The sequence below is a fragment of the Ammospiza caudacuta genome, chromosome Z (assembly GCF_027887145.1).
Source record: "Ammospiza caudacuta isolate bAmmCau1 chromosome Z, bAmmCau1.pri, whole genome shotgun sequence".
Taxonomy (NCBI): Eukaryota; Metazoa; Chordata; class Aves; order Passeriformes; family Passerellidae; genus Ammospiza; species Ammospiza caudacuta.
In genome coordinates, this window is record NC_080632.1 from 7,051,778 (window position 1) to 7,062,425 (window position 10,648).

General features: G+C 42.8%; 1 long non-coding RNA gene across 1 annotated transcript; it reads left to right on the top strand.

Annotated features, from left to right (window-relative positions):
- The first annotated feature begins 1,536 nt into the window (after positions 1–1,536).
- LOC131571365 (uncharacterized) lies at positions 1,537–10,328 on the top strand. Its single transcript, XR_009275944.1, has 3 exons — positions 1,537–1,744; positions 4,728–4,809; positions 5,723–10,328. It is a non-coding gene; the product is annotated as an uncharacterized LOC131571365 (long non-coding RNA).
- The last annotated feature ends 320 nt before the right edge of the window (positions 10,329–10,648 follow it).

The window sequence follows — 10,648 nt, forward strand, 5'->3', positions numbered from 1 at the left end:
TTTTGGTGGGGGGGGATGGTGTGGTTGTTTTTCCTTATATTAACAAACAATATGGGTACCAGGAAAAGCATCTTCTACAGTATACTTATTGGTAGAAGGGGAAATGCTTCAACCTGCAGTGGGTGAATTGCAGCATATTGAAGAATGGTCTCCAGTCTCTGGTCATTTTGTCATTATGCATTTACATCAAAGCATCAGTAGGATGTAAATTATTTTGAATTATATTATATACATCTGTATATACATACATTTTGAATTAGATTATATACATCTGGGTGTCTGTGTTGATGTTGTCAATTAGACCTCTTCCAGGAACACCTTTTCTTGTGCTGCACCTATTCCCATGTGAAGATAGCTCTGCAGTCTTATGAGATTTGAGACCTTGTTTCAGGTTTCTTTGTGTCACAAGGCTGGAAATTATTTATTATCATTCAGCAGAGAAGTTTTAAAAAAATTAGGACATTATAAGACCATGTCTTTTCCACCTCATTGTTATTTGAAAGGAAAGAATTAACTCTGCAATAAGTCCTGGAACATGTTACTGTTAAATTTTTTTTCGTGAACTGAAATCAGGAGATTTTGCAGGCTCTTAACCCAAAGTTATCTTTTGTCAGCATTTACCATATAAAGTTGCTGTATGCCTGAGTCATAAATTGAATGTTTTTAAAGATTGTTTTAATTAAGTATCATGACCTTAAAGCTGGTTTTTATCCAATAACCTAGGTTCCTGGCCACACAGACAGTGGATATAACAGGAAGGAAAATCCCAAGCTGTGTTAATGTGCTGTTTTTCTAGACCCACTTTTCCATAGTGTTTGTGTGCCCATATAGATTGTCTATAGGGATGCAGAGAAGCTATGATTGTGGGAGAGACTGTGGGGATGCATCTCTCTCCCCATCCCGTGGCTGCACTCTGAGAAGTGCTCATTAAACTTTGGCCTTGACAAACTGCAGCTAGACTAAACCTCTCTGGAACTTATCAGAAACACTGCCTGTTCCCAGGAGCTAACAGGTGTCTAAAGGGGACCTGTTTTTTAACAAACAGCCTTGGAAACTTATTTTTCTTGCCTGAATAACAACCTAAGGGAATTATATTTCTGTTACTGAACTTCCAAAGAAACTTGAGTTGTAGCCAGGGTAGAAAAGTACCATGGCTAAAGCCCACTCTTTTGGGACCCTCTAAACAAGGGTCCAAAGTGAGATCTTTTTGAGTTCTCAATTCCCTGAGGATAAGGGGGTAATATGTGTATCTCAAACACTGATAAGCAGATGGCTGTGGAGGAAACCAAGGTCTGCTGGAAATAACTGACAAGAATTGTTGGGAATAACCAAGGATTGTTGTTATTAACACGGCCATGAGAAAGATCATGTTTTGGCTGCAGAAGGGGGGCCAAGCAGAGATAGGGCATTTTTCTGTGACAAACAACCACAGCACAGCACAGCGCAAGCGCAGGAATGGGTGGCAGGAAGAGGGCATGGATTATAGCGTGGGATTGAGACCACCAAAGAACCCCAGAGCCCTCCAACCCATTTCCAGAAAGATCTGAAAGAATGGAGTGCGCATGAGACCTAATTTACATGGAAAGCGGGAAACCCATCTTTGGGGTGGGGAAACCTGCCTATAAAGGCCCAGGCAGCATCCTCAGAACTCTGGACGTCTCATCAACCAGACCAGGACAGCGGCATTGACTCTGAAACCAGGACCAAGATCCCATCATCTGGATCAGCGCTGGAACCAGGGCTGGTAAGGTCATTTTCTCTCTCTTTTTCTCTCTTTTTCTCTCTTTCCCTTTCCCTTTCCCTTTCCCTTTCCCTTTCCCTTTCCCTTTCCCTTTCCCTTTCCTCTGTCTCTTTTCCTATTTATTTTTCCTTTATTTTCTCTTTTTCTCACTTTAATTCATTCCCCCTTCTTTAATTTCTCTCTTCCCTTTCACCCTACCCTTTATCTAAAACCCACTGCAGCGCGCTTATGTAGTAGGTCAGGGACTACCGTACCAATTTCCATGCCAGGTGTGTAATTTGCTAGTAGAACTTTGTAATTGTTTGTGGACCCTCTGACTTTTGCTATGCCTTTCAACCAACGGGCATTTACAAATGTTAGGGCTTCCTTCCCGTTAAGGGTGGGCCATCACAGATGCTATGCTGTTGTTGAAGGGATGCCTTTGGGATATTACCACTCCATCTGTGATTTCTGGGTAGAGAGTGCTGGAAAGTGGCTGTTAACAGCCAGGAGAGATCGGAGCAGCTGAAAGCCAAGACTGTCCAGGAAATGTCAGTGTTTGACTGCTTCTGGTTTTGCTAAAGCTGAGAGAATGGGGAAATGGAAATTGGTATAACCCTGAGGCTGAATTTAAACAGATAAATGGTGTGTTAAGTGAAGTGAACAAAATTTATCAAAGGGGAAAGATGAAACATTTTGGGTGCACTTTTGGAAGCAGCTTTAACCACTACCCAAAAATACAGGTATGTCACCATGAAAGCGAAGGGGCTGCTCACTGCTGAGCATGATTGTGGAAAGGAGTGCAGGCTGCAGGCAGAGGCATTCCTCACTGCTGAATGTGGCCATATTAGCCACAGGCTTCCGGCAGAGCTTCAGAATGTGTGTGAGAGAGAGAAAATCTCATGGGGGGAATGTCAGGATTTAAAAACCTTTAGTGATGGTCAGGACCAGACAATTGTTACTGAAATTGTGCTCTTTTTAGTGGCCAGGATAGCAAAGTTCCAGGAAAAGCATAGCATACTCTCACAGGAATCTGAAACTGAATGTGCTTGGAAAGTGATGGAATTGATTGAATCAGGTTGTCTGAGGCAGAGGGCTGAGAGGGGCAAGAGTGTTTTTAATGGTGGGTGACCAGAGAGAACTGTGGTCCTTAACTTAGAGGGTTTGGATCCTTTAGAGTGGGATGATCCAGGATGGGATAGAGACCCCAGCTACAGATCATGTGATGGAGAGTGCACAGGAGGCAGCAGGTTTGCAGTTGATGAATGACAGATGGTCGGTTCTGGGACAACCCTCAGCTGTGTCACTGGTTGCCAACCCAAATATGATGCTTCCCATGACCGGAGGTTTGATAGATGTGATAAAACACTTTGTGATACAGCTACAAAAACACTTGAGGTGAGCATTAAGCACACAGAGAAGTGGAAAAGGGAATCAGGGAGGGGAAACTCTTTATGTGAGGGGGAGACAGTTCAGGAGCCAATTGGCTACAGCAGCAGCAATCCGGAGATTGGAATTGCAGCAGGGATGTGGACCTCACAAAGCAGCAGGGTCCTAGTGTCCGACAGAATGTGCTGTGTGTGGAAGGTGTGCAGAAGGGAGTTTCTCAGGAATTCTGGATGAATTACCTGCTGCTCTTCTTGAGAAGGAAGTACAATGCCTGGGGAAAAGGAAAGTCACACTGCCTTGCCACAGGTGGGATAAACAGGATGACACGGGAATTAGAACTCCACAGTGTCCGAGAGAATTTTCATTCCTGTGACTCCACAGGCTGGTGTTGTTAATCAGGAGCTGGGAAATTATTTCGTGCCGTCCCTAATTAGTGAACAGGGGAAGAGCAGATGGAAACATGTAAGTTGGCTCACCAAAAATAAAACTGACAATGAATGAAGTATTAAAGACATTATTTGTTTCTGAGACAGAGACAGGAGATAGGCTGAGAATGCAAATTGACAAATATATGATTGAGAATGATCATTTTAGGACTCTTCTTGCTTTGTCAGAGTGTAAGGAAAGATAATTATTGGGGAATTTGGATAACCACAGTAGAAAGAAACAAGATCTGAGAGAGGAAATTGAGGGGAGGAAAGCAGGTGAATTATTACTGTCATTGAAATTTGAGCAGCTGCAGAAACGATTGAAGGAGGAATAAAAAACCCCAAAAACTGGAAGAAAAGGTAGAGGTGATGCTTAAGCAAGTTCCCAATTCACTTGGCATTGTACAGGTTCCAATTCAGGTGATTGTTTTGTCAGGATATTATGTCCTCAAACCAAGTGATATTGAAATCTAGCAAGGGGAAATCTATCAAAGAATACATAATAATGGCTCAGACATTCAGATTACAACTGGTTCTCCTTAACAACTAACAAAATTTCTAATAGAAACAGGAGTTCTACATTCAATATTAACACAGTGAGATGTCGAGAAGCTGAGTCTCTGTCCCAGACAGCAAAGAGTTAAAAACACGAAAGTAAACAGCAAGTGTTATCTGCCAAAGTGCTAAGCTTAATTTACTGCTCCTGTGTGGGAAATATGCTGACTACTTGCTTTGCAATGAAAGAACACAATATAAATTTGTGTTTCAGTGTTCTGAATTATAGAACCTGGTGTTTGCTTGATGGCAAATGTGGTACTTTGGAAATTCAGACTGCAGTGTGCTTGCTCTGTGCAGCGCCTGTGCTCTGATGCAAGGATTGCTGGTGTATCTCAGTCCTGGATGTTTGCTGTGAAGCAAGTTGGGATTTCTGAAATTCTGGCTGATTTGGTGCCACTAACAGCTGAGGTCCCCATTATTGCCAATCTAACAAGCACAAAACCAGCAGGTACTTGCACACTTACAGGGTTGTAATAGATTTGGAGAAAGGAGTGGCCACTCAGTCACACTCCCCTTCTAACTCTCCTGTCTGGCCAGTGAAAAAGCCGAACTGACAGTTGTGACTTACATGTTTATTACAGAAAATTGAATGACAACACTGTGCCTTTAACCACTCCTGTGCTGTTTTGCAGAACTGGTAACTCAAATTCAGAGAGCATCCTGGTTGTGGAGGACAACTCTCATTGCAGGAAATCACCCTGAGCCCCAGAAAAGGTGAGGGAGGCAGGAACAGCAGTGTGGGAGCCACTCTGTGAAGTGGAAGACAAGATTCCGCCTGAGGGATGTCAAGGCCAAAAATGGTCCTGATGGACCAAAGAGATCCTTACTATTCAATTCATCTGGGTTTAAAGAGACAAAGCATATTCTGAGTGGGGAAGAAGACTTGTGTCGTTTGTCCAAGCTGTTTAACAAACCTGGCTGAGGTTAGTGTTCTAGGAATGATGTCAGCACATCCTACTGAAGATCAGGCTAAGCATTGAAGGACAGCTTATCCTCCTTGCAGGGGTGATTATTGTCAGCACGAACCAAATTTGCCTCACACATGAATAGGATGAGCAATCTTGACCCACAGAGGGGAGACCCTCACTTCTTTTATTTATGCTAAGCAGTTTGGCACCCATAGTACCTTCTGCACCCTAGTTGTTTATAAGCTGTGGGTGCAATTTATTGTGGCAGCAATTATAAAGGAATTAAAAACAATTTTTCCTCTGAAATTCAAAAGGTAACCTGGAATAACCCAGCTAAATTTAGAAGGAAATTCCACTGTTGGTGGTAACTAGTCAATTTCAATGTAGACCTCACTAACATTAAAGTCACAGGTTTTGTTTTAGTAATAGACAATCCTTTGGTATATACCATATGGCCAATTATTGTGCCAGAATTAAATCATAATGGAGGTATATTCTATCCCCTGGAGCATAGAGTGTGGCCTGATGGAATGGATGAGAATTCATCCTGATGAGAATCCCTTGTTATTTTGTGCTTGTAGACAACCTTGTTGTACCTGCAAGTAATCAATCTAACATTTGTGTTCGTAAATTAGTTCAAATTAAGGGTCACAGCTGTAATTATTGAGCTCCAGTTACCTCTCACCATTTGCTGAAACCTGACTATGTCCTTTTCCCAGACTAACAGCCTGCTCCTGTTGGCATGATTCTCATGTTGGTAAAGAAGCTGCCACGTTACAACCTGAGGCAGCTGTTGAAGGAAGCACAAGACAAAGGACAGAAGTTGGATTCTGTTCATTACAATGTGAAAGGCGGCCACTGAGTGATGGAACAAGTGAAGACAGAGGGGGAACACCACTTGTGGGATGTTTTATTTCAGTCATTGCCAACAGCAGTGAGGATTTTTAACAAAGTGTTGCACCTTTTGCTTGTCTTTTTGATGTTGATCATTCTGTTTTTCATTTTGGTAATAGGTTTGCAAATTGTATAGAATTGTAGATTACCCCCAACATTAGAGACAGCTTACAGATTTTATTTGCCCCTCTGTCCCTCTCCCTCTCCTCTTCTTTTTCCATTTCCTGGAATCACCAAGTTCATATCAAAGTTTGAGCCACAGGGTGTAGTGTAGAAGCCCCATCAGTTTGCAGAATGTGCCTTTTTCTTTTTTTTTTTTTTTCAGAAGGCAACAACGACAGGCCTCAGGGCGCTGAGGCTTGAGTTTATGGGTTGAGTTTCCTGCAGCCAGTTCCCACCAGGTGCTATTTTGTCAAGGCTCTCTGACCCTGTCAGGTGCACCAGGGTCAGGGAGCAGTTGTGGGGGATATCAGTGCTCCCCAAGGACACACAGCTGGCGCATGTGGTTGTTAAGCCTGGCTCATGTGCATGGCAGGAGATCCAGCACCTTCTCCTGCATCATGGACATCCAGATGGTGTTGTGCACATGGGGCTGGTTGCTGCCCCGGCCAGTCTGTTAGATTTCCAGCTGCATTCCACAATCCCTCCTTCCCAGCATCATATCCCACTGAGATTTGTTGTAGATTTCCAGGAAACTGGAGGAAAAAACTTCCCATTTGGCCTTAGGTGGAGGCACATATCTGTCCAGGTTTGCCTGGATGAGCAGATGAATCTTCTGGAATACTTTGGTAAACTCTGGGTGGGAACACTTTGAAGCTGAAGTTGTAGTGGAGCTCTGGGCTGCACTTTCAACGCACGTGGGACACCTTTGGGCCACTCCAGCACTAGAGCCCCAGACTTTTGGAGGGTGAGTGCAGGTGCCACAGCCCTGCTGCCAGCCTGACTGCTTTGGAACCACTGGCAGCAGAACACAGGGATATTCCTCTTGAGTTCCTGGCTTGAAGAAGCGCTACTCTTTCTGCTCTTCCAGGAGGGTTTTCTGGAATATTTCCAAGTCCCAGAGCTTGGCGACATGGCCCACATGAACCCACAGATGCTCTTTCACCATGCTCAGGCAAGGCATCATGATTTTCAGCCTCTCCCTCAGCACCCATTCCCAGCCTTCAGCCTCACCATACTCCCTCCTCCGCAGCTCCTCTACCTACAGCCACCACTCCTCATCTGCCAAAACTGTGGACTTGCAACTTCTGTGCTCCAGATCGATCTGAAATTCCAACAGGTCCAACTCCATGGAGCCCACCCAAATACTGAGGTTTTATACCCTGGCATTCCTGCCCCTGCTGCTCCCTTTGGCACCCCTCCAGCTGCTGCTGTAGTTTCCCACTCCTGCTTCTCTATCTCCTGGTCCCAGAGATTCTCATAGACTCTCCAGAGCAGCCCCTGGAGACCCTCCACTTGGCTCCACAGCTCCAGAAGCTTTTGGAGGGTGCCAGAATGAAAAGGAGCAGAATTAGGGCAGTCTGAAAGTAGACGTTCATACAAATGTTTTCTAAATTTTAGTAGCTGGTCACTTCTTTTAATATTGGACCCAGTGGCCTTGTTCCTCTGTCAGATAAACTGGTGGTAACTAGTTATGCTGAAACAACTCCACATCTGCCCAAATGCAAACATCTTGACTTGCAATATGTGCAAAAACTGCCTACTTGGAAACATTCTGTGTAAACTGGGTATAAGGGAGGGAGTCTCTGCCCCATATTGGCAAGAAACTGTTCTATGAAGAGAACCCATGATGTTTTGTACTTTTAGGTACTGCCTGCAATTTATTCACCTCCTTGCAGGCAAATATTCACTCATCCAGTTGAACACATGGCTTTGTGTGTACATAAAAAATTTCTCTGATTAAACATTTTTTCCACTTGAACTTTTCCACTACAGAAATGTTGAATAAGCCTTTGTAACTATATAGGTGGACTCTAGATAGGTGGACTGTGATCTGACAAATGCTCATTAATCTTATAGAAATAAGCACTCAATATCAAGGGATGTGACTTTAATTATCCAGCCCCTGTTACAACACAGGAATTACTGCAATCTACCTGCACATACTGTTGAGATTTACTGCCCAACCCCTTTGGGATGGACCGTGCACTAGTGAAAAAAATCTCTGCAGCACGATGACCTGTGTCGACTGCTGGAATGCACCCGGAGCAGTGGACACAGGACCCTAATCACCATTCACGACAGTACAGAAAAGATGCATAGCACAGAAATTATCTTGGAAAGAGCAGTGGGAACATCACTAGTGGGACATATGATTTGGGTGGTCATCAACTGCAACAGGAATTCTAGACAGTGTTGCACTTTATTGTAGTTTTTGTGATTTATGTTGTATTCTTATTGTTGAATATAGTTCTACATGTTAGAGTGTGTATACTAGCTAGACATGCACTGCTGTGGCACAGACCTCCTCACCTATAATATTGTTTTATCATATTCAAAACAATCCTTAAAAAACACATTATTTTGGTAACCTGATCAAGAATTTCCATCAACTTAAAATTGGAGCGTGTTACATTTATTTTATAGGCACAGAGGTAAGAGGTGACCAGACTGCTAATCTGTCAGTTCCCAGGAACTGCTGCTGTCTAATGAGCTCCAGCTTTTTAACCAACAGCCTTGGAAACTTATTTTTCTTGCCTGGAAAAAAACCCAAACAAAACCAAACAAGTGGGACAACATTTTTATTATTGAGTTTTCAAAGAAAGTTACTGTCCTGAATTGAGGTCTGGATGGAAAACTACTCTGACTAAAGCCCCCTCTCTTGTGACATTATAAACAGTGGTGCAAAGTGAGACTCCTTGAGCTCTCCTCAGGGGCTGTGATCAGCACCTCCCTCTGACTGGGGCCTCTCTCTCTCTGGAGCCACAGAACACTCAAGCTTGCCAAATTTGGAGGACGAGCTCCAAACAACAATGATGATTTCTGAGCTCACACCCCACTCCTCAAGGTTCAACCTTGAGCCCACTGAAAAGATGCAAAGGCATGCAAAGTGACTACTGCACTGAATTCAAAGGGATTGTTTCACAGGTATACCTTGAACAAAGTCCTTATGTTTGTGTGCATGGAAGTGTGAAAATGCTGGAGCACATACACAAGGAAGGTTGCTCTAGCTTAGTATTTTAGAGTTGGGGCTGTAAGTAGGCTAGAGTAAATTTTATATTCTGTTCTATTTCTATAGTAAATTCTCTCAATTGCTAAGTAAGTTAAATTATCTTTTAAGTGTCATTAAATGTTAAATACTGTTAAGTGCTGTTAAGTTTATGTCCTGTTAGGTTTAAGTGCTGTTAAGTTTAAGTTTGTTAAGTTTAAGTGATGTCAGGTTCTGTTAAGTTTAAATTATATTAGGTTTAAGTTATGAAGAATTTAGAGTTAGTTGAGTTCTGTTAAGGTTAGGTTCTGTTAAATTTAAGTGATGTTACATGTAAGTTCTGTTGATTTGAAGCTCTGTTAAGTTTAATTTCTGTTAAGTTTAAGTGAAATTAAGTGATGTTAAGTTCTGTTAAGTTTAAGTATTTTAAGTTTAGGAGCTTCAAGTTTAAGTGCTATTAGGTTTAAGTGATGTTAAGGTTAAGTACTGCTAGGTGTTTGGAAAAACTGTAGGCCCAGTTTGGGTCCAGTTTAACATGGGGATAAACTCTGAACCTTGTGACCCAACACAAGGGGATTGCACATTTCTCTTCATCCTTTCCTCTTCCTATCCCCTTCTCTTCCCACTCCTTTCAACACACCCTTCCCTGTCCTCCCACTGATGCCTAAAGAAGCCATCTGGAACAGAGGCTAGACAGAGTTAAAGAATAAAGTAGGTGTTTATTAAAAGGCCTTCAAGAATACACCCTGGGCAGTACAAGAGCCTGGCTGAGGCTACCCCCAAGATGAATGATCAGTCACGAGTTTTCACACTTTTATAAGTTTTCATCCATTTACATATTGGGGTTCATTGTCTAATTACAGCTTCAGGTTATGAAGTCCCATCCTCCTGGTTTGTGTTCTTCAATTTGCCTTTTTGTCCCTGAAGCTGCAACAGTCTCCTTGATTCTCAGGCTGGAAAAGAATTGTTTTGTCTAACTACACTGTGAAGAGATCTTGCTAACACTTGATATGAAGTTCAGAGCTAGTTACTAAAGCAGTGGAGAATCTGGAAAATATGAGAGCTAAAACTTAAGGCATTACCACCTCCCCTCTCACCCACCCTCCCCTGCCTCCTGCCAGCCTTCACATAGGTAGTTTTAAACTGGTTTTAGATTTTTGTTTGCTTTTTCTCTCTGCTTCAACCATCTAGTTAAAGATGTTTACTCTCTAATTATTAGACCAAACCTTGCCAACACGCTTTGTCATGCTTTTACTTCTGTAATAAATCTCCTTTAGCAAATACTTTTGCTGGTGATTCTTTAAGTGACTTTAAAACACTTGCTCACAGCAGCCTCTAAAGAGCTGATATGGGGGTGGCTTTGGGCGTGCTCCTCACTAGTATCCATGGCCTAACTCCTGCAATCCAAGATAATTGCTGGGAGCTGATGTGCTTGTAGGTGGCCTGGAATAACCTGGACTCCACAGTTCTGTGTTGTCAGTGACGCTGCCATTCCAAACCTCCCAATGCCCACACTCATATTCATGTACACACACACACACACACACACACACACACACTCATTCATTCTTAAGACACTTTCATCTCATTTTGCCTCTTACCC